This window comes from Channa argus, unplaced genomic scaffold (genome assembly GCF_033026475.1).
Source record: "Channa argus isolate prfri unplaced genomic scaffold, Channa argus male v1.0 Contig035, whole genome shotgun sequence".
NCBI classification, from domain to species: domain Eukaryota; kingdom Metazoa; phylum Chordata; class Actinopteri; order Anabantiformes; family Channidae; genus Channa; species Channa argus.
In genome coordinates, this window is record NW_027125254.1 from 67,485 (window position 1) to 90,641 (window position 23,157).

Here is a 23,157-nt window from a genome sequence, read left to right on the forward strand (position 1 = left end):
TTGAAGGGTCGAGTCCCTTTGTGGTTGCTCTTCTTGTACTTACTCACTGGATGTGCCTGGAAAATCTTTTTTTCCGTGTGTTTCAAGGTTGCAAAAACAGGGTAACATTCAAGCGAAAAGGTTTTATCAATCACACTTCTTCACTGCTAAAGAGGTATGCACAAATAGCAATTATCTTCCAGAACTCAATGTGCTGCTCTTAAGACCAGGATGTTCAATTGAGAAGGTTAGAGCGTAGAGGCGATGGTGCCAGTGGCTGATCTTCTTTCTTGCCCCTAATCTCTACTTACAAAAAATCTGAATTCCCATCTGTCTGCAGTGCTCATTTGAAAAAAGAAACAAATCTACAAGAGGCCCTATTACAAGTCAGTACATGAGATCAGCAAAGACCCACTTCCTTCAATTAAAATGATTTCATCTCCAACTGTTTGGCCATGGAACTGCATCATCTCTGATGTCCAAAAGACAGGATTATGACGTCACCCATTATGAAAGGGCCATCGTATCTCAGACAAAATCACTGAGACATTGACGCAGCTGTGCACCTGGGAAAATGACTCTTTTGCAGCATGCTGGGCCGGTTAGCTCAGATGGTTAGAGCGTGGTGCTAATAACGCCAAGGTCATGGGTTCAATCCCCATACTGGCCATTGAAAAGCACGATGCAAGCAACTCTTTCCAAGGCAAGATTAATCCTGACTGCACGGTTGCTTGCTTTTCACATGCTACATAAACCTGGCCTTTTGAGTTATCAACCAGGTAACATTGCTGACTAAACTGTCTTGCATAAGAAACCTTTCCCGCATTTCCTTTTTAGTTAATGATATCAAAGAATACTCACATAATTTCACATTCCCAGATAGTTCAACGCTGTCTACAGGTTTTGCAATTCAAAAAATTATTCACATGTACGTTTTTACAATCAAGTCTCCCTTCCTCACTCACCCAGCTCCTCTAGCCTCCTGAAACAAACCTCTGTTCAGACCACACAGTCTAATGAGCACGGCTCCAGTCCTTTGAAAGACTCGGTTCCGACCACGTGGCCTAATGGACAAGGCGTCTGACTTCGGATCAGAAGATTGAGGGTTCGAGTCGCTTCGTGGTTGAGCTTCCAGTCCTTGCTGTTTGATGTGCCTGGAAAGTACAAACTTCCATGGGTTTTTCATGGTTGTAGGAACAGAGTGACACTTAAGCAAAGGAAGCTATTATCAATCACCCTCACTGAGCTGTTTTGCACAAGAAACATTTTCCTGCATGTACTTATGCACACAATGATATCGAAGAGTATCTGACACAACATCACATTCACAAATGCTTCAACGCTGTCTATGGGCTTTACAATTGTGAAGTTTTCACATGTCCTGTTTTACAATCAAGTCTCCCTTCCTCACTGTCCTAGCTCCCCTAACCTTTCGAAACCCACCCTAGTTCAGACCAAGTGACCTAATGGACAAAGCATCTGACTTCAAATAGGAAGATTGAAGGGTCGAGTTCCTTTGTGGTTGCTCTTCTTGTACTTACTCAATGGATGTGCCTGGAAAATCTTTTTTTCCGTGTGTTTCAAGGTTGCAGAAACAGGGTAACATTCAAGCGAAAAGGTTTTATCAATCACACTTCTTCACTGCTAAAGAGGTATGCACAAATAGCAATTATCTTCCGGAACTCAATGTGCTGCTCTCAAGACCAGGATGTTCAATTGAGAAGGTTAGAGCGTAGAGGCGATGGTGCCAGTGGCTGATCTTCTTTCTTGCCCCTAATCTCTACTTACAAAAAATCTGAATTCCCATCTGTCTGCAGTGCTCATTTGAAAAAAGAAACAAATCTACAAGAGGCCCTATTACAAGTCAGTACATGAGATCAGCAAAGACCCACTTCCTTGAATTAAAATGATTTCATCTCCAACTGTTTGGCCATGGAACTGCATCATCTCTGATGTCCAAAAGACAGGATTATGACGTCACCCATTATGAAAGGGCCATCGTATCTCAGACAAAATCACTGAGACATTAACGCAGCTGTGCACCTGGGAAAATGACTCTTTTGCAGCATGCTGGGCCGGTTAGCTCAGATGGTTAGAGCGTGGTGCTAATAACGCCAAGGTCATGGGTTCAATCCCCATACTGGCCATTGAAAAGCACGATGCAAGCAACTCTTTCCAAGGCAAGATTAATCCTGACTGCACGGTTGCTTGCTTTTCACATGCTACATAAACCTGGCCTTTTGAGTTATCAACCAGGTAACATTGCTGACTAAACTGTCTTGCATAAGAAACCTTTCCCGCATTTCCTTTTTAGTTAATGATATCAAAGAATACTCACATAATTTCACATTCCCAGATAGTTCAACGCTGTCTACAGGTTTTGCAATTCAAAAAATTATTCACATGTACGTTTTTACAATCAAGTCTCCCTTCCTCACTCACCCAGCTCCTCTAGCCTCCTGAAACAAACCTCTGTTCAGACCACACAGTCTAATGAGCACGGCTCCAGTCCTTTGAAAGACTCGGTTCCGACCACGTGGCCTAATGGACAAGGCGTCTGACTTCGGATCAGAAGATTGAGGGTTCGAGTCGCTTCGTGGTTGAGCTTCCAGTCCTTGCTGTTTGATGTGCCTGGAAAGTACAAACTTCCATGGGTTTTTCATGGTTGTAGGAACAGAGTGACACTTAAGCAAAGGAAGCTATTATCAATCACCCTCACTGAGCTGTTTTGCACAAGAAACATTTTCCTGCATGTACTTATGCACACAATGATATCGAAGAGTATCTGACACAACATCACATTCACAAATGCTTCAACGCTATCTATGGGCTTTACAATTGTGAAGTTTTCACATGTCCTGTTTTACAATCAAGTCTCCCTTCCTCACTGTCCTAGCTCCCCTAACCTTTCGAAACCCACCCTAGTTCAGACCAAGTGACCTAATGGACAAAGCATCTGACTTCAAATAGGAAGATTGAAGGGTCGAGTCCCTTTGTGGTTGCTCTTCTTGTACTTACTCAATGGATGTGCCTGGAAAATCTTTTTTTCCGTGTGTTTCAAGGTTGCAGAAACAGGGTAACATTCAAGCGAAAAGGTTTTATCAATCACACTTCTTCACTGCTAAGGAGGTATGCACAAATAGCAATTATCTTCCGGAAGTCAATGTGCTGCTCTTAAGACCAGGATGTTCAATTGAGAAGGTTAGAGCGTAGAGGCGATGGTGCCAGTGGCTGATCTTCTTTCTTGCGCCTAATCTCTACTTACAAAAAATTTGAATTCCCATCTGTCTGCAGTGCTCATTTGAAAAAAGAAACAAATCTACAAGAGGCCCTATTACAAGTCAGTACATGAGATCAGCAAAGACCCACTTCCTTCAATTAAAATGATTTCATCTCCAACTGTTTGGCCATGGAATTACATCATCTCTGATGTCCAAAAGACAGGATTATGACGTCACCCATTATGAAAGGGCCATCGTATGTCAGACAAAATCACTGAGACATTGACGCAGCTGTGCAGCTGGGAAAATGACTCTTTTGCAGCATGCTGGGCCGGTTAGCTCAGATGGTTAGAGAGTGGTGCTAATAACGCCAAGGTCATGGGTTCCATCCCCATACTGGCCATTGAAAAGCACGATGCAAGCAACTCTTTCCAAGGCAAGATTAATCCTGACTGCACGGTTGCTTGCTTTTCACATGCTACATAAACCTGGCCTTTTGAGTTATCAACCAGGTAACATTGCTGACTGAACTGTCTTGCATAAGAAACCTTTCCCGCATTTCCTTTTCAGTTAATGATATCAAAAAATACTCACATAATTTCACATTCCCAGATAGTTCAACGCTGTCTACAGGTTTTGCAATTCAAAAAATTATTCACATGTACGTTTTTACAATCAAGTCTCCCTTCCTCACTCACCCAGCTCCTCTAGCCTCCTGAAACAAACCTCTGTTCAGACCACACAGTCTAATGAGCACGGCTTCAGTCCTTTGAAAGACTCGGTTCCGACCACGTGGCCTAATGGACAAGGCGTCTGACTTCGGATCAGAAGATTGAGGGTTCGAGTCCCTTCGTGGTTGAGCTTCCAGTCCTTGCTGTTTGATGTGCCTGGAAAGTACAAACTTCCATGGGTTTTTCATGGTCGTAGGAACAGAGTGACACTTAAGCAAAGGAAGCTATTATCAATCACCCTCACTGAGCTGTTTTGCACAAGAAACATTTTCCTGCATGTACATATGCACACAATGATATCGAAGAGTATCTGACACAACATCACATTCACAAATGCTTCAACGCTGTCTATGGGCTTTACAATTGTGAAGTTTTCACATGTCCTGTTTTACAATCAAGTCTCCCTTCCTCACTGTCCTAGCTCCCCTAACCTTTCGAAACCCACCCTAGTTCAGAGCAAGTGACCTAATGGACAAAGCATCTGACTTCAAATAGGAAGATTGAAGGGTCGAGTCCCTTTGTGGTTGCTCTTCTTGTACTTACTCAATGGATGTGCCTGGAAAATCTTTTTTTCCGTGTGTTTCAAGGTTGCAGAAACAGGGTAACATTCAAGCGAAAAGGTTTTATCAATCACACTTCTTCACTGCTAAAGAGGTATGCACAAATAGCAATTATCTTCCGGAAGTCAATGTGCTGCTCTTAAGACCAGGATGTTCAATTGAGAAGGTTAGAGCGTAGAAGCGATGGTGCCAGTGGCTGATCTTCTTTCTTGCCCCTAATCTCTACTTACAAAAAATCTGAATTCCCATCTGTCTGCAGTGCTCATTTGAAAAAAGAAACAAATCTACAAGAGGCCCTATTACAAGTCAGTACATGAGATCAGCAAAGACCCACTTCCTTCAATTAAAATGATTTCATCTCCAACTGTTTGGCCATGGAACTACATCATCTCTGATGTCCAAAAGACAGGATTATGACGTCACCCATTATGAAAGGGCCATCGTATGTCAGACAAAATCACTGAGACATTGACGCAGCTGTGCAGCTGGGAAAATGACTTTTTTGCAGCATGCTGGGCCGGTTAGCTCAGATGGCTAGAGCGTGGTGCTAATAACGCCAAGGTCATGGGTTCAATCCCCATACTGGCCATTGAAAAGCACGATGCAAGCAACTCTTTCCAAGGCAAGATTAATCCTGACTGCACGGTTGCTTGCTTTTCACATGCTACATAAACCTGGCCTTTTGAGTTATCAACCAGGTAACATTGCTGACTGAACTGTCTTGCATAAGAAACCTTTCCCGCATTTCCTTTTTAGTTAATGATATCAAAGAATACTCACATAATTTCACATTCCCAGATAGTTCAACGCTGTCTACAGGTTTTGCAATTCAAAAAATTATTCACATGTACGTTTTTACAATCAAGTCTCCCTTCCCCACTCACCCAGCTCCTCTAGCCTCCTGAAACAAACCTCTGTTCAGACCACACAGTCTAATGAGCACGGCTTCAGTCCTTTGAAAGACTCGGTTCCGACCACGTGGCCTAATGGACAAGGCCTCTGACTTCGTATCAGAAGATTGAGGGTTCGAGTCGCTTCGTGGTTGAGCTTCCAGTCCTTGCTGTTTGATGTGCCTGGAAAGTACAAACTTCCATGGGTTTTTCATGGTTGTAGGAACAGAGTGACACTTAAGCAAAGGAAGCTATTATCAATCACCCTCACTGAGCTGTTTTGCACAGGAAACATTTTCCTGCATGTACTTATGCACACAATGATATCGAAGAGTATCTGACACAACATCACATTCACAAATGCTTCAACGCTGTCTATGGGCTTTACAATTGTGAAGTTTTCACATGTCCTGTTTTACAATCAAGTCTCCCTTCCTCACTGTCCTAGCTCCCCTAACCTTTCGAAACCCCCCTAGTTCAGACCAAGTGACCTAATGGACAAAGCATCTGACTTCAAATAGGAAGATTGAAGGGTCGAGTCCCTTTGTGGTTGCTCTTCTTGTACTTACTCAATGGATGTGCCTGGAAAATCTTTTTTTCCGTGTGTTTCAAGGTTGCAGAAACAGGGTAACATTCAAGCGAAAAGGTTTTATCAATCACACTTCTTCACTGCTAAAGAGGTATGCACAAATAGCAATTATCTTCCGGAAGTCAAATTTGCTGCTCTTAAGACCAGGATGTTCAATTGAGAAGGTTAGAGCGTAGAGGCGATGGTGCCAGTGGCTGATCTTCTTTCTTGCGCCTAATCTCTACTTACAAAAAATTTGAATTCCCATCTGTCTGCAGTGCTCATTTGAAAAAAGAAACAAATCTACAAAAGGCCCTATTACAAGTCAGTACATGAGATCAGCAAAGACCCACTTCCTTGAATTAAAATGATTTCATCTCCAACTGTTTGGCCATGGAATTACATCATCTCTGATGTCCAAAAGACAGGATTATGACGTCACCCATTATGAAAGGGCCATCGTATGTCAGACAAAATCACTGAGACATTGACGCAGCTGTGCAGCTGGGAAAATGACTCTTTTGCAGCATGCTGGGCCGGTTAGCTCAGATGGTTAGAGAGTGGTGCTAATAACGCCAAGGTCATGGGTTCCATCCCCATACTGGCCATTGAAAAGCACGATGCAAGCAACTCTTTCCAAGGCAAGATTAATCCTGACTGCACGGTTGCTTGCTTTTCACATGCTACATAAACCTGGCCTTTTGAGTTATCAACCAGGTAACATTGCTGACTGAACTGTCTTGCATAAGAAACCTTTCCCGCATTTCCTTTTCAGTTAATGATATCAAAAAATACTCACATAATTTCACATTCCCAGATAGTTCAACGCTGTCTACAGGTTTTGCAATTCAAAAAATTATTCACATGTACGTTTTTACAATCAAGTCTCCCTTCCTCACTCACCCAGCTCCTCTAGCCTCCTGAAACAAACCTCTGTTCAGACCACACAGTCTAATGAGCACGGCTTCAGTCCTTTGAAAGACTCGGTTCCGACCACGTGGCCTAATGGACAAGGCGTCTGACTTCGGATCAGAAGATTGAGGGTTCGAGTCCCTTCGTGGTTGAGCTTCCAGTCCTTGCTGTTTGATGTGCCTGGAAAGTACAAACTTCCATGGGTTTTTCATGGTCGTAGGAACAGAGTGACACTTAAGCAAAGGAAGCTATTATCAATCACCCTCACTGAGCTGTTTTGCACAAGAAACATTTTCCTGCATGTACATATGCACACAATGATATCGAAGAGTATCTGACACAACATCACATTCACAAATGCTTCAACGCTGTCTATGGGCTTTACAATTGTGAAGTTTTCACATGTCCTGTTTTACAATCAAGTCTCCCTTCCTCACTGTCCTAGCTCCCCTAACCTTTCGAAACCCACCCTAGTTCAGAGCAAGTGACCTAATGGACAAAGCATCTGACTTCAAATAGGAAGATTGAAGGGTCGAGTCCCTTTGTGGTTGCTCTTCTTGTACTTACTCAATGGATGTGCCTGGAAAATCTTTTTTTCCGTGTGTTTCAAGGTTGCAGAAACAGGGTAACATTCAAGCGAAAAGGTTTTATCAATCACACTTCTTCACTGCTAAAGAGGTATGCACAAATAGCAATTATCTTCCGGAAGTCAATGTGCTGCTCTTAAGACCAGGATGTTCAATTGAGAAGGTTAGAGCGTAGAAGCGATGGTGCCAGTGGCTGATCTTCTTTCTTGCCCCTAATCTCTACTTACAAAAAATCTGAATTCCCATCTGTCTGCAGTGCTCATTTGAAAAAAGAAACAAATCTACAAGAGGCCCTATTACAAGTCAGTACATGAGATCAGCAAAGACCCACTTCCTTCAATTAAAATGATTTCATCTCCAACTGTTTGGCCATGGAACTACATCATCTCTGATGTCCAAAAGACAGGATTATGACGTCACCCATTATGAAAGGGCCATCGTATGTCAGACAAAATCACTGAGACATTGACGCAGCTGTGCAGCTGGGAAAATGACTCTTTTGCAGCATGCTGGGCCGGTTAGCTCAGATGGTTAGAGAGTGGTGCTAATAACGCCAAGGTCATGGGTTCCATCCCCATACTGGCCATTGAAAAGCACGATGCAAGCAACTCTTTCCAAGGCAAGATTAATCCTGACTGCACGGTTGCTTACTTTTCACATGCTACATAAACCTGGCCTTTTGAGTTATCAACCAGGTAACATTGCTGACTGAACTGTCTTGCATAAGAAACCTTTCCCGCATTTCCTTTTTAGTTAATGATATCAAAGAATACTCACATAATTTCACATTCCCAGATAGTTCAACGCTGTCTACAGGTTTTGCAATTCAAAAAATTATTCACATGTACGTTTTTACAATCAAGTCTCCCTTCCTCACTCACCCAGCTCCTCTAGCCTCCTGAAACAAACCTCTGTTCAGACCACACAGTCTAATGAGCACGGCTTCAGTCCTTTGAAAGACTCGGTTCCGACCACGTGGCCTAATGGACAAGGCGTCTGACTTCGGATTAGAAAATTGAGGGTTCGAGTCCCTTTGTGGTTGAGCTTCCAGTCCTTTCTGTTTGATGTGCCTGGAAAGTACAAACTTCAATGGGTTTTTCATGGTCGTAGGAACAGAGTGACACTTAAGCAAAGGAAGCTATTATCAATCACCCTCACTGAGCTGTTTTGCACAAGAAACATTTTCCTGCATGTACATATGCACACAATGATATCGAAGAGTATCTGACACAACATCACATTCACAAATGCTTCAACGCTGTCTATGGGCTTTACAATTGTGAAGTTTTCACATGTCTTGTTTTACAATCAAGTCTCCCTTCCTCACTGTCCTAGCTCCCCTAACCTTTCGAAACCCACCCTAGTTCAGACCAAGTGACCTAATGGACAAAGCATCTGACTTCAAATAGGAAGATTGAAGGGTCGAGTCCCTTTGTGGTTGCTCTTCTTGTACTTACTCAATGGATGTGCCTGGAAAATCTTTTTTTCGGTGTGTTTCAAGGTTGCAGAAACAGGGTAACATTCAAGCGAAAAGGTTTTATCAATCACACTTCTTCACTGCTAAGGAGGTATGCACAAATAGCAATTATCTTCCGGAAGTCAATGTGCTGCTCTTAAGACCAGGATGTTCAATTGAGAAGGTTAGAGCGTAGAGGCGATGGTGCCAGTGGCTGATCTTCTTTCTTGCCCCTAATCTCTACTTACAAAAAATCTGAATTCCCATCTGTCTGCAGTGCTCATTTGAAAAAAGAAACAAATCTACAAGAGGCCCTATTACAAGTCAGTACATGAGATCAGCAAAGACCCACTTCCTTGAATTAAAATGATTTCATCTCCAACTGTTTGGCCATGGAACTGCATCATCTCTGATGTCCAAAAGACAGGATTATGACGTCACCCATTATGAAAGGGCCATCGTATCTCAGACAAAATCACTGAGACATTGACGCAGCTGTGCAGCTGGGAAAATGACTCTTTTGCAGCATGCTGGGCCGGTTAGCTCAGATGGCTAGAGCGTGGTGCTAATAACGCCAAGGTCATGGGTTCAATCCCCATACTGGCCATTGAAAAGCACGATGCAAGCAACTCTTTCCAAGGCAAGATTAATCCTGACTGCACGGTTGCTTGCTTTTCACATGCTACATAAACCTGGCCTTTTGAGTTATCAACCAGGTAACATTGCTGACTGAACTGTCTTGCATAAGAAACCTTTCCCGCATTTCCTTTTTAGTTAATGATATCAAAGAATACTCACATAATTTCACATTCCCAGATAGTTCAACGCTGTCTACAGGTTTTGCAATTCAAAAAATTATTCACATGTACGTTTTTACAATCAAGTCTCCCTTCCCCACTCACCCAGCTCCTCTAGCCTCCTGAAACAAACCTCTGTTCAGACCACACAGTCTAATGAGCACGGCTTCAGTCCTTTGAAAGACTCGGTTCCGACCACGTGGCCTAATGGACAAGGCCTCTGACTTCTTATCAGAAGATTGAGGGTTCGAGTCGCTTCGTGGTTGAGCTTCCAGTCCTTGCTGTTTGATGTGCCTGGAAAGTACAAACTTCCATGGGTTTTTCATGGTTGTAGGAACAGAGTGACACTTAAGCAAAGGAAGCTATTATCAATCACCCTCACTGAGCTGTTTTGCACAGGAAACATTTTCCTGCATGTACATATGCACACAATGATATCGAAGAGTATCTGACACAACATCACATTCACAAATGCTTCAACGCTGTCTATGGGCTTTACAATTGTGAAGTTTTCACATGTCCTGTTTTACAATCAAGTCTCCCTTCCTCACTGTCCTAGCTCCCCTAACCTTTCGAAACCCACCCTAGTTCAGAGCAAGTGACCTAATGGACAAAGCATCTGACTTCAAATAGGAAGATTGAAGGGTCGAGTCCCTTTGTGGTTGCTCTTCTTGTACTTACTCAATGGATGTGCCTGGAAAATCTTTTTTTCCGTGTGTTTCAAGGTTGCAGAAACAGGGTAACATTCAAGCGAAAAGGTTTTATCAATCACACTTCTTCACTGCTAAAGAGGTATGCACAAATAGCAATTATCTTCCGGAAGTCAATGTGCTGCTCTTAAGACCAGGATGTTCAATTGAGAAGGTTAGAGCGTAGAAGCGATGGTGCCAGTGGCTGATCTTCTTTCTTGCCCCTAATCTCTACTTACAAAAAATCTGAATTCCCATCTGTCTGCAGTGCTCATTTGAAAAAAGAAACAAATCTACAAGAGGCCCTATTACAAGTCAGTACATGAGATCAGCAAAGACCCACTTCCTTCAATTAAAATGATTTCATCTCCAACTGTTTGGCCATGGAACTACATCATCTCTGATGTCCAAAAGACAGGATTATGACGTCACCCATTATGAAAGGGCCATCGTATGTCAGACAAAATCACTGAGACATTGACGCAGCTGTGCAGCTGGGAAAATGACTCTTTTGCAGCATGCTGGGCCGGTTAGCTCAGATGGTTAGAGAGTGGTGCTAATAACGCCAAGGTCATGGGTTCCATCCCCATACTGGCCATTGAAAAGCACGATGCAAGCAACTCTTTCCAAGGCAAGATTAATCCTGACTGCACGGTTGCTTACTTTTCACATGCTACATAAACCTGGCCTTTTGAGTTATCAACCAGGTAACATTGCTGACTGAACTGTCTTGCATAAGAAACCTTTCCCGCATTTCCTTTTTAGTTAATGATATCAAAGAATACTCACATAATTTCACATTCCCAGATAGTTCAACGCTGTCTACAGGTTTTGCAATTCAAAAAATTATTCACATGTACGTTTTTACAATCAAGTCTCCCTTCCTCACTCACCCAGCTCCTCTAGCCTCCTGAAACAAACCTCTGTTCAGACCACACAGTCTAATGAGCACGGCTTCAGTCCTTTGAAAGACTCGGTTCCGACCACGTGGCCTAATGGACAAGGCGTCTGACTTCGGATTAGAAAATTGAGGGTTCGAGTCCGTTTGTGGTTGAGCTTCCAGTCCTTTCTGTTTGATGTGCCTGGAAAGTACAAACTTCAATGGGTTTTTCATGGTCGTAGGAACAGAGTGACACTTAAGCAAAGGAAGCTATTATCAATCACCCTTACTGAGCTGTTTTGCACAAGAAACATTTTCCTGCATGTACATATGCACACAATGATATCGAAGAGTATCTGACACAACATCACATTCACAAATGCTTCAACGCTGTCTATGGGCTTTATAATTGTGAAGTTTTCACATGTCCTGATTTACAATCAAGTCTTCCTTCCTCACTGTCCTAGCTCCCCTAACCTTTCGAAACCCACCCTAGTTCAGACCAAGTGACCTAATGGACAAAGCATCTGACTTCAAATAGGAAGATTGAAGGGTCGAGTCCCTTTGTGGTTGCTCTTCTTGTACTTACTCAATGGATGTGCCTGGAAAATCTTTTTTTCCGTGTGTTTCAAGGTTGCAGAAACAGGGTAACATTCAAGCGAAAAGGTTTTATCAATCACACTTCTTCACTGCTAAAGAGGTATGCACAAATAGCAATTATCTTCCGGAAGTCAATGTGCTGCTCTTAAGACCAGGATGTTCAATTGAGAAGGTTAGAGCGTAGAGGCGATGGTGCCAGTGGCTGATCTTCTTTCTTGCCCCTAATCTCTACTTACAAAAAATCTGAATTCCCATCTGTCTGCAGTGCTCATTTGAAAAAAGAAACAAATCTACAAGAGGCCCTATTACAAGTCAGTACATGAGATCAGCAAAGACCCACTTCCTTGAATTAAAATGATTTCATCTCCAACTGTTTGGCCATGGAACTGCATCATCTCTGATGTCCAAAAGACAGGATTATGACGTCACCCATTATGAAAGGGCCATCGTATGTCAGACAAAATCACTGAGACATTGACGCAGCTGTGCAGCTGGGAAAATGACTCTTTTGCAGCATGCTGGGCCGGTTAGCTCAGATGGTTAGAGAGTGGTGCTAATAACGCCAAGGTCATGGGTTCCATCCCCATACTGGCCATTGAAAAGCACGATGCAAGCAACTCTTTCCAAGGCAAGATTAATCCTGACTGCACGGTTGCTTGCTTTTCACATGCTACATAAACCTGGCCTTTTGAGTTATCAACCAGGTAACATTGCTGACTGAACTGTCTTGCATAAGAAACCTTTCCCGCATTTCCTTTTTAGTTAATGATATCAAAGAATACTCACATAATTTCACATTCCCAGATAGTTCAACGCTGTCTACAGGTTTTGCAATTCAAAAAATTATTCACATGTACGTTTTTACAATCAAGTCTCCCTTCCTCACTCACCCAGCTCCTCTAGCCTCCTGAAACAAACCTCTGTTCAGACCACACAGTCTAATGAGCACGGCTTCAGTCCTTTGAAAGACTTGGTTCCGACCACGTGGCCTAATGGACAAGGCGTCTGACTTCGGATCAGAAGATTGAGGGTTCGAGTCCCTTTGTGGTTGAGCTTCCAGTCCTTTCTGTTTGATGTGCCTGGAAAGTACAAACTTCCATGGGTTTTTCATGGTCGTAGGAACAGAGTGACACTTAAGCAAAGGAAGCTATTATCAATCACCCTCACTGAGCTGTTTTGCACAAGAAACATTTTCCTGCATGTACATATGCACACAATGATATCGAAGAGTATCTGACACAACATCACATTCACAAATGCTTCAACGCTGTCTATCGGCTTTACAATTGTGAAGTTTTCACATGTCCTGTTTTACAATCAAGTCTCCCTTCCTCACTGTCCTAGCTCCCCTAACCTTTCGAAACCCACCCTAGTTCAGACCAAGTGACCTAATGGACAAAGCATCTGACTTCAAATAGGAAGATTGAAGGGTCGAGTCCCTTTGTGGTTGCTCTTCTTGTACTTACTCACTGGATGTGCCTGGAAAATCTTTTTTTCCGTGTGTTTCAAGGTTGCAAAAACAGGGTAACATTCAAACGAAAAGGTTTTATCAATCACACTTCACTGCTAAAGAGGTATGCACAAATAGCAATTATCTTCCGGAACTCAATGTGCTGCTCTTAAGACCAGGATGTTCAATTGAGAAGGTTAGAGCGTAGAGGCGATGGTGCCAGTGGCTGATCTTCTTTCTTGCCCCTAATCTCTACTTACAAAAAATCTGAATTCCCATCTGTCTGCAGTGCTCATTTGAAAAAAGAAACAAATCTACAAGAGGCCCTATTACAAGTCAGTACATGAGATCAGCAAAGACCCACTTCCTTCAATTAAAATGATTTCATCTACAACTGTTTGGCCATGGAACTGCATCATCTCTGATGTCCAAAAGACAGGATTATGACGTCACCCATTATGAAAGGGCCATTGTATCTCAGACAAAATCACTGAGACATTGACGCAGCTGTGCACCTGGGAAAATGACTCTTTTGCAGCATGCTGGGCCGGTTAGCTCAGATGGTTAGAGCGTGGTGCTAATAACGCCAAGGTCATGGGTTCAATCCCCATACTGGCCATTGAAAAGCACGATGCAAGCAACTCTTTCCAAGGCAAGATTAATCCTGACTGCACGGTTGCTTGCTTTTCACATGCTACATAAACCTGGCCTTTTGAGTTATCAACCAGGTAACATTGCTGACTAAACTGTCTTGCATAAGAAACCTTTCCCGCATTTCCTTTTTAGTTAATGATATCAAAGAATACTCACATAATTTCACATTCCCAGATAGTTCAACGCTGTCTACAGGTTTTGCAATTCAAAAAATTATTCACATGTACGTTTTTACAATCAAGTCTCCCTTCCTCACTCACCCAGCTCCTCTAGCCTCCTGAAACAAACCTCTGTTCAGACCACACAGTCTAATGAGCACGGCTCCAGTCCTTTGAAAGACTCGGTTCCGACCACGTGGCCTAATGGACAAGGCGTCTGACTTCGGATCAGAAGATTGAGGGTTCGAGTCGCTTCGTGGTTGAGCTTCCAGTCCTTGCTGTTTGATGTGCCTGGAAAGTACAAACTTCCATGGGTTTTTCATGGTTGTAGGAACAGAGTGACACTTAAGCAAAGGAAGCTATTATCAATCACCCTCACTGAGCTGTTTTGCACAAGAAACATTTTCCTGCATGTACTTATGCACACAATGATATCGAAGAGTATCTGACACAACATCACATTCACAAATGCTTCAACGCTGTCTATGGGCTTTACAATTGTGAAGTTTTCACATGTCCTGTTTTACAATCAAGTCTCCCTTCCTCACTGTCCTAGCTCCCCTAACCTTTCGAAACCCACCCTAGTTCAGACCAAGTGACCTAATGGACAAAGCATCTGACTTCAAATAGGAAGATTGAAGGGTCGAGTTCCTTTGTGGTTGCTCTTCTTGTACTTACTCACTGGATGTGCCTGGAAAATCTTTTTTTCCGTGTGTTTCAAGGTTGCAAAAACAGGGTAACATTCAAGCGAAAAGGTTTTATCAATCACACTTCTTCACTGCTAAAGAGGTATGCACAAATAGCAATTATCTTCCGGAACTCAATGTGCTGCTCTTAAGACCAGGATGTTCAATTGAGAAGGTTAGAGCGTAGAGGCGATGGTGCCAGTGGCTGATCTTCTTTCTTGCCCCTAATCTCTACTTACAAAAAATCTGAATTCCCATCTGTCTGCAGTGCTCATTTGAAAAAAGAAACAAATCTACAAGAGGCCCTATTACAAGTCAGTACATGAGATCAGCAAAGACCCACTTCCTTGAATTAAAATGATTTCATCTCCAACTGTTTGGCCATGGAACTGCATCATCTCTGATGTCCAAAAGACAGGATTATGACGTCACCCATTGTGAAAGGGCCATCTTATGTCAGACAAAAATCACTGAGACATTGACGCAGCTGTGCAGCTGGGAAAATGACTCCTTTGCAGCATCCTGGGCCGGTTAGCTCAGATGGTTAGAGTGTGATGCTAATAACGCCAAGGTCATGGGTTCAATCCCCATACTGGCCATTGAAAAGCACGATGCAAGCAACTCTTTCCAAGGCAAGATTAATCCTGACTGCACGGTTGCTTGCTTTTCACATGCTACATAAACCTGGCCTTTTGAGTTATCAACCAGGTAACATTGCTGACTGAACTGTCTTGCATAAGAAACCTTTCCCGCATTTCCTTTTTAGTTAATGATATCAAAGAATACTCACATAATTTTACATTCCCAGATAGTTCAACGCTGTCTACAGGTTTTGCAATTCAAAAAATTATTCACATGTACGTTTTTACAATCAAGTCTCCCTTCCTCACTCACCCAGCTCCTCTAGCCTCCTGAAACAAACCTCTGTTCAGACCACACAGTCTAATGAGCACGGCTTCAGTCCTTTGAAAGACTCGGTTCTGACCACGTGGCCTAATGGACAAGGCGTCTGACTTCGGATCAGAAGATTGAGGGTTCGAGTCCCTTCGTGGTTGAGCTTCCAGTCCTTTCTGTTTGATGTGCCTGGAAAGTACAAACTTCCATGGGTTTTTCATGGTCGTAGGAACAGAGTGACACTTAAGCAAAGGAAGCTATTATCAATCACCCTCACTGAGCTGTTTTGCACAAGAAACATTTTCCTGCATGTACATATGCACACAATGATATCGAAGAGTATCTGACACAACATCACATTCACAAATGCTTCAACGCTGTCTATGGGCTTTACAATTGTGAAGTTTTCACATGTCCTGTTTTACAATCAAGTCTCCCTTCCTCACTGTCATAGCTCCCCTAACCTTTCGAAACCCACCCTAGTTCAGACCAAGTGACCTAATGGACAAAGCATCTGACTTCAAATAGGAAGATTGAAGGGTCGAGTCCCTTTGTGGTTGCTCTTCTTGTACTTACTCACTGGATGTGCCTGGAAAATCTTTTTTTCCGTGTGTTTCAAGGTTGCAAAAACAGGGTAACATTCAAGCGAAAAGGTTTTATCAATCACACTTCTTCACTGCTAAAGAGGTATGCACAAATAGCAATTATCTTCCAGAACTCAATGTGCTGCTCTTAAGACCAGGATGTTCAATTGAGAAGGTTAGAGCGTAGAGGCGATGGTGCCAGTGGCTGATCTTCTTTCTTGCCCCTAATCTCTACTTACAAAAAATCTGAATTCCCATCTGTCTGCAGTGCTCATTTGAAAAAAGAAACAAATCTACAAGAGGCCCTATTACAAGTCAGTACATGAGATCAGCAAAGACCCACTTCCTTCAATTAAAATGATTTCATCTCCAACTGTTTGGCCATGGAACTGCATCATCTCTGATGTCCAAAAGACAGGATTATGACGTCACCCATTATGAAAGGGCCATCGTATCTCAGACAAAATCACTGAGACATTGACGCAGCTGTGCACCTGGGAAAATGACTCTTTTGCAGCATGCTGGGCCGGTTAGCTCAGATGGTTAGAGCGTGGTGCTAATAACGCCAAGGTCATGGGTTCAATCCCCATACTGGCCATTGAAAAGCACGATGCAAGCAACTCTTTCCAAGGCAAGATTAATCCTGACTGCACGGTTGCTTGCTTTTCACATGCTACATAAACCTGGCCTTTTGAGTTATCAACCAGGTAACATTGCTGACTAAACTGTCTTGCATAAGAAACCTTTCCCGCATTTCCTTTTTAGTTAATGATATCAAAGAATACTCACATAATTTCACATTCCCAGATAGTTCAACGCTGTCTACAGGTTTTGCAATTCAAAAAATTATTCACATGTACGTTTTTACAATCAAGTCTCCCTTCCTCACTCACCCAGCTCCTCTAGCCTCCTGAAACAAACCTCTGTTCAGACCACACAGTCTAATGAGCACGGCTCCAGTCCTTTGAAAGACTCGGTTCCGACCACGTGGCCTAATGGACAAGGCGTCTGACTTCGGATCAGAAGATTGAGGGTTCGAGTCGCTTCGTGGTTGAGCTTCCAGTCCTTGCTGTTTGATGTGCCTGGAAAGTACAAACTTCCATGGGTTTTTCATGGTTGTAGGAACAGAGTGACACTTAAGCAAAGGAAGCTATTATCAATCACCCTCACTGAGCTGTTTTGCACAAGAAACATTTTCCTGCATGTACTTATGCACACAATGATATCGAAGAGTATCTGACACAACATCACATTCACAAATGCTTCAACGCTGTCTATGGGCTTTACAATTGTGAAGTTTTCACATGTCCTGTTTTACAATCAAGTCTCCCTTCCTCACTGTCCTAGCTCCCCTAACCTTTCGAAACCCACCCTAGTTCAGACCAAGTGACCTAATGGACAAAGCATCTGACTTCAAATAGGAAGATTGAAGGGTCGAGTTCCTTTGTGGTTGCTCTTCTTGTACTTACTCAATGGATGTGCCTGGAAAATCTTTTTTTCCGTGTGTTTCAAGGTTGCAGAAACAGGGTAACATTCAAGCGAAAAGGTTTTATCAATCACACTTCTTCACTGCTAAAGAGGTATGCACAAATAGCAATTATCTTCCGGAACTCAATGTGCTGCTCTCAAGACCAGGATGTTCAATTGAGAAGGTTAGAGCGTAGAGGCGATGGTGCCAGTGGCTGATCTTCTTTCTTGCCCCTAATCTCTACTTACAAAAAATCTGAATTCCCATCTGTCTGCAGTGCTCATTTGAAAAAAGAAACAAATCTACAAGAGGCCCTATTACAAGTCAATACATGAGATCAGCAAAGACCCACTTCCTTGAATTAAAATGATTTCATCTCCAACTGTTTGGCCATGGAACTGCATCATCTCTGATGTCCAAAAGACAGGATTATGACGTCACCCATTATGAAAGGGCCATCGTATCTCAGACAAAATCACTGAGACATTAACGCAGCTGTGCACCTGGGAAAATGACTCTTTTGCAGCATGCTGGGCCGGTTAGCTCAGATGGTTAGAGCGTGGTGCTAATAACGCCAAGGTCATGGGTTCAATCCCCATACTGGCCATTGAAAAGCACGATGCAAGCAACTCTTTCCAAGGCAAGATTAATCCTGACTGCACGGTTGCTTGCTTTTCACATGCTACATAAACCTGGCCTTTTGAGTTATCAACCAGGTAACATTGCTGACTAAACTGTCTTGCATAAGAAACCTTTCCCGCATTTCCTTTTTAGTTAATGATATCAAAGAATACTCACATAATTTCACATTCCCAGATAGTTCAACGCTGTCTACAGGTTTTGCAATTCAAAAAATTATTCACATGTACGTTTTTACAATCAAGTCTCCCTTCCTCACTCACCCAGCTCCTCTAGCCTCCTGAAACAAACCTCTGTTCAGACCACACAGTCTAATGAGCACGGCTCCAGTCCTTTGAAAGACTCGGTTCCGACCACGTGGCCTAATGGACAAGGCGTCTGACTTCGGATCAGAAGATTGAGGGTTCGAGTCGCTTCGTGGTTGAGCTTCCAGTCCTTGCTGTTTGATGTGCCTGGAAAGTACAAACTTCCATGGGTTTTTCATGGTTGTAGGAACAGAGTGACACTTAAGCAAAGGAAGCTATTATCAATCACCCTCACTGAGCTGTTTTGCACAAGAAACATTTTCCTGCATGTACTTATGCACACAATGATATCGAAGAGTATCTGACACAACATCACATTCACAAATGCTTCAACGCTATCTATGGGCTTTACAATTGTGAAGTTTTCACATGTCCTGTTTTACAATCAAGTCTCCCTTCCTCACTGTCCTAGCTCCCCTAACCTTTCGAAACCCACCCTAGTTCAGACCAAGTGACCTAATGGACAAAGCATCTGACTTCAAATAGGAAGATTGAAGGGTCGAGTCCCTTTGTGGTTGCTCTTCTTGTACTTACTCAATGGATGTGCCTGGAAAATCTTTTTTTCCGTGTGTTTCAAGGTTGCAGAAACAGGGTAACATTCAAGCGAAAAGGTTTTATCAATCACACTTCTTCACTGCTAAGGAGGTATGCACAAATAGCAATTATCTTCCGGAAGTCAATGTGCTGCTCTTAAGACCAGGATGTTCAATTGAGAAGGTTAGAGCGTAGAGGCGATGGTGCCAGTGGCTGATCTTCTTTCTTGCCCCTAATCTCTACTTACAAAAAATCTGAATTCCCATCTGTCTGCAGTGCTCATTTGAAAAAAGAAACAAATCTACAAGAGGCCCTATTACAAGTCAGTACATGAGATCAGCAAAGACCCACTTCCTTCAATTAAAATGATTTCATCTCCAACTGTTTGGCCATGGAACTGCATCATCTCTGATGTCCAAAAGACAGGATTATGACGTCACCCATTATGAAAGGGCCATCGTATCTCAGACAAAATCACTGAGACATTGACGCAGCTGTGCAGCTGGGAAAATGACTCTTTTGCAGCATGCTGGGCCGGTTAGCTCAGATGGCTAGAGCGTGGTGCTAATAACGCCAAGGTCATGGGTTCAATCCCCATACTGGCCATTGAAAAGCACGATGCAAGCAACTCTTTCCAAGGCAAGATTAATCCTGACTGCACGGTTGCTTGCTTTTCACATGCTACATAAACCTGGCCTTTTGAGTTATCAACCAGGTAACATTGCTGACTGAACTGTCTTGCATAAGAAACCTTTCCCGCATTTCCTTTTTAGTTAATGATATCAAAGAATACTCACATAATTTCACATTCCCAGATAGTTCAACGCTGTCTACAGGTTTTGCAATTCAAAAAATTATTCACATGTACGTTTTTACAATCAAGTCTCCCTTCCCCACTCACCCAGCTCCTCTAGCCTCCTGAAACAAACCTCTGTTCAGACCACACAGTCTAATGAGCACGGCTTCAGTCCTTTGAAAGACTCGGTTCCGACCACGTGGCCTAATGGACAAGGCCTCTGACTTCGTATCAGAAGATTGAGGGTTCGAGTCGCTTCGTGGTTGAGCTTCCAGTCCTTGCTGTTTGATGTGCCTGGAAAGTACAAACTTCCATGGGTTTTTCATGGTTGTAGGAACAGAGTGACACTTAAGCAAAGGAAGCTATTATCAATCACCCTCACTGAGCTGTTTTGCACAGGAAACATTTTCCTGCATGTACTTATGCACACAATGATATCGAAGAGTATCTGACACAACATCACATTCACAAATGCTTCAACGCTGTCTATGGGCTTTACAATTGTGAAGTTTTCACATGTCCTGTTTTACAATCAAGTCTCCCTTCCTCACTGTCCTAGCTCCCCTAACCTTTCGAAACCCCCCTAGTTCAGACCAAGTGACCTAATGGACAAAGCATCTGACTTCAAATAGGAAGATTGAAGGGTCGAGTCCCTTTGTGGTTGCTCTTCTTGTACTTACTCAATGGATGTGCCTGGAAAATCTTTTTTTCCGTGTGTTTCAAGGTTGCAGAAACAGGGTAACATTCAAGCGAAAAGGTTTTATCAATCACACTTCTTCACTGCTAAAGAGGTATGCACAAATAGCAATTATCTTCCGGAAGTCAAATTTGCTGCTCTTAAGACCAGGATGTTCAATTGAGAAGGTTAGAGCGTAGAGGCGATGGTGCCAGTGGCTGATCTTCTTTCTTGCGCCTAATCTCTACTTACAAAAAATTTGAATTCCCATCTGTCTGCAGTGCTCATTTGAAAAAAGAAACAAATCTACAAGAGGCCCTATTACAAGTCAGTACATGAGATCAGCAAAGACCCACTTCCTTGAATTAAAATGATTTCATCTCCAACTGTTTGGCCATGGAATTACATCATCTCTGATGTCCAAAAGACAGGATTATGACGTCACCCATTATGAAAGGGCCATCGTATGTCAGACAAAATCACTGAGACATTGACGCAGCTGTGCAGCTGGGAAAATGACTCTTTTGCAGCATGCTGGGCCGGTTAGCTCAGATGGTTAGAGAGTGGTGCTAATAACGCCAAGGTCATGGGTTCCATCCCCATACTGGCCATTGAAAAGCACGATGCAAGCAACTCTTTCCAAGGCAAGATTAATCCTGACTGCACGGTTGCTTGCTTTTCACATGCTACATAAACCTGGCCTTTTGAGTTATCAACCAGGTAACATTGCTGACTGAACTGTCTTGCATAAGAAACCTTTCCCGCATTTCCTTTTCAGTTAATGATATCAAAAAATACTCACATAATTTCACATTCCCAGATAGTTCAACGCTGTCTACAGGTTTTGCAATTCAAAAAATTATTCACATGTACGTTTTTACAATCAAGTCTCCCTTCCTCACTCACCCAGCTCCTCTAGCCTCCTGAAACAAACCTCTGTTCAGACCACACAGTCTAATGAGCACGGCTTCAGTCCTTTGAAAGACTCGGTTCCGACCACGTGGCCTAATGGACAAGGCGTCTGACTTCGGATCAGAAGATTGAGGGTTCGAGTCCCTTCGTGGTTGAGCTTCCAGTCCTTGCTGTTTGATGTGCCTGGAAAGTACAAACTTCCATGGGTTTTTCATGGTCGTAGGAACAGAGTGACACTTAAGCAAAGGAAGCTATTATCAATCACCCTCACTGAGCTGTTTTGCACAAGAAACATTTTCCTGCATGTACATATGCACACAATGATATCGAAGAGTATCTGACACAACATCACATTCACAAATGCTTCAACGCTGTCTATGGGCTTTACAATTGTGAAGTTTTCACATGTCCTGTTTTACAATCAAGTCTCCCTTCCTCACTGTCCTAGCTCCCCTAACCTTTCGAAACCCACCCTAGTTCAGAGCAAGTGACCTAATGGACAAAGCATCTGACTTCAAATAGGAAGATTGAAGGGTCGAGTCCCTTTGTGGTTGCTCTTCTTGTACTTACTCAATGGATGTGCCTGGAAAATCTTTTTTTCCGTGTGTTTCAAGGTTGCAGAAACAGGGTAACATTCAAGCGAAAAGGTTTTATCAATCACACTTCTTCACTGCTAAAGAGGTATGCACAAATAGCAATTATCTTCCGGAAGTCAATGTGCTGCTCTTAAGACCAGGATGTTCAATTGAGAAGGTTAGAGCGTAGAAGCGATGGTGCCAGTGGCTGATCTTCTTTCTTGCCCCTAATCTCTACTTACAAAAAATCTGAATTCCCATCTGTCTGCAGTGCTCATTTGAAAAAAGAAACAAATCTACAAGAGGCCCTATTACAAGTCAGTACATGAGATCAGCAAAGACCCACTTCCTTCAATTAAAATGATTTCATCTCCAACTGTTTGGCCATGGAACTACATCATCTCTGATGTCCAAAAGACAGGATTATGACGTCACCCATTATGAAAGGGCCATCGTATCTCAGACAAAATCACTGAGACATTGACGCAGCTGTGCAGCTGGGAAAATGACTCTTTTGCAGCATGCTGGGCCGGTTAGCTCAGATGGTTAGAGTGTGGTGCTAATAACGCCAAGGTCATGGGTTCAATCCCCATACTGGCCATTGAAAAGCACGATGCAAGCAACTCTTTCCAAGGCAAGATTAATCCTGACTGCACGGTTGCTTGCTTTTCACATGCTACATAAACCTGGCCTTTTGAGTTATCAACCAGGTAACATTGCTGACTGAACTGTCTTGCATAAGAAACCTTTCCCGCATTTCCTTTTTAGTTAATGATATCAAAGAATACTCACATAATTTCACATTCCCAGATAGTTCAACGCTGTCTACAGGTTTTGCAATTCAAAAAATTATTCACATGTACGTTTTTACAATCAAGTCTCCCTTCCCCACTCACCCAGCTCCTCTAGCCTCCTGAAACAAACCTCTGTTCAGACCACACAGTCTAATGAGCACG

The 23,157-nt window shown here is 42.9% G+C and overlaps 14 non-coding genes across 14 annotated transcripts; all 14 read left to right on the top strand.

The window, feature by feature from the left end:
* Window positions 1–575: 575 nt before the first annotated feature.
* On the top strand, window positions 576–649 carry trnai-aau (transfer RNA isoleucine (anticodon AAU)). The gene has a single exon. It is a non-coding gene; the product is annotated as a tRNA-Ile (tRNA).
* Window positions 650–2,052: 1,403 nt separating this feature from the next.
* Window positions 2,053–2,126, top strand: trnai-aau (transfer RNA isoleucine (anticodon AAU)). Its single transcript has one exon. It is a non-coding gene; the product is annotated as a tRNA-Ile (tRNA).
* Window positions 2,127–3,986: 1,860 nt separating this feature from the next.
* trnar-ucg (transfer RNA arginine (anticodon UCG)) lies at window positions 3,987–4,059 on the top strand. Its single transcript has one exon. It is a non-coding gene; the product is annotated as a tRNA-Arg (tRNA).
* Window positions 4,060–5,006: 947 nt separating this feature from the next.
* On the top strand, window positions 5,007–5,080 carry trnai-aau (transfer RNA isoleucine (anticodon AAU)). Its single transcript has one exon. It is a non-coding gene; the product is annotated as a tRNA-Ile (tRNA).
* A 1,860-nt stretch (window positions 5,081–6,940) lies between these two features.
* trnar-ucg (transfer RNA arginine (anticodon UCG)) lies at window positions 6,941–7,013 on the top strand. Its single transcript has one exon. It is a non-coding gene; the product is annotated as a tRNA-Arg (tRNA).
* A 2,424-nt stretch (window positions 7,014–9,437) lies between these two features.
* trnai-aau (transfer RNA isoleucine (anticodon AAU)) lies at window positions 9,438–9,511 on the top strand. The gene has a single exon. It is a non-coding gene; the product is annotated as a tRNA-Ile (tRNA).
* A 3,337-nt stretch (window positions 9,512–12,848) lies between these two features.
* Window positions 12,849–12,921, top strand: trnar-ucg (transfer RNA arginine (anticodon UCG)). The gene has a single exon. It is a non-coding gene; the product is annotated as a tRNA-Arg (tRNA).
* A 944-nt stretch (window positions 12,922–13,865) lies between these two features.
* trnai-aau (transfer RNA isoleucine (anticodon AAU)) lies at window positions 13,866–13,939 on the top strand. The gene has a single exon. It is a non-coding gene; the product is annotated as a tRNA-Ile (tRNA).
* A 1,861-nt stretch (window positions 13,940–15,800) lies between these two features.
* trnar-ucg (transfer RNA arginine (anticodon UCG)) lies at window positions 15,801–15,873 on the top strand. The gene has a single exon. It is a non-coding gene; the product is annotated as a tRNA-Arg (tRNA).
* Window positions 15,874–16,820: 947 nt separating this feature from the next.
* On the top strand, window positions 16,821–16,894 carry trnai-aau (transfer RNA isoleucine (anticodon AAU)). The gene has a single exon. It is a non-coding gene; the product is annotated as a tRNA-Ile (tRNA).
* A 1,403-nt stretch (window positions 16,895–18,297) lies between these two features.
* trnai-aau (transfer RNA isoleucine (anticodon AAU)) lies at window positions 18,298–18,371 on the top strand. Its single transcript has one exon. It is a non-coding gene; the product is annotated as a tRNA-Ile (tRNA).
* Window positions 18,372–19,774: 1,403 nt separating this feature from the next.
* On the top strand, window positions 19,775–19,848 carry trnai-aau (transfer RNA isoleucine (anticodon AAU)). Its single transcript has one exon. It is a non-coding gene; the product is annotated as a tRNA-Ile (tRNA).
* A 1,860-nt stretch (window positions 19,849–21,708) lies between these two features.
* On the top strand, window positions 21,709–21,781 carry trnar-ucg (transfer RNA arginine (anticodon UCG)). Its single transcript has one exon. It is a non-coding gene; the product is annotated as a tRNA-Arg (tRNA).
* Window positions 21,782–22,728: 947 nt separating this feature from the next.
* Window positions 22,729–22,802, top strand: trnai-aau (transfer RNA isoleucine (anticodon AAU)). The gene has a single exon. It is a non-coding gene; the product is annotated as a tRNA-Ile (tRNA).
* The last annotated feature ends 355 nt before the right edge of the window (window positions 22,803–23,157 follow it).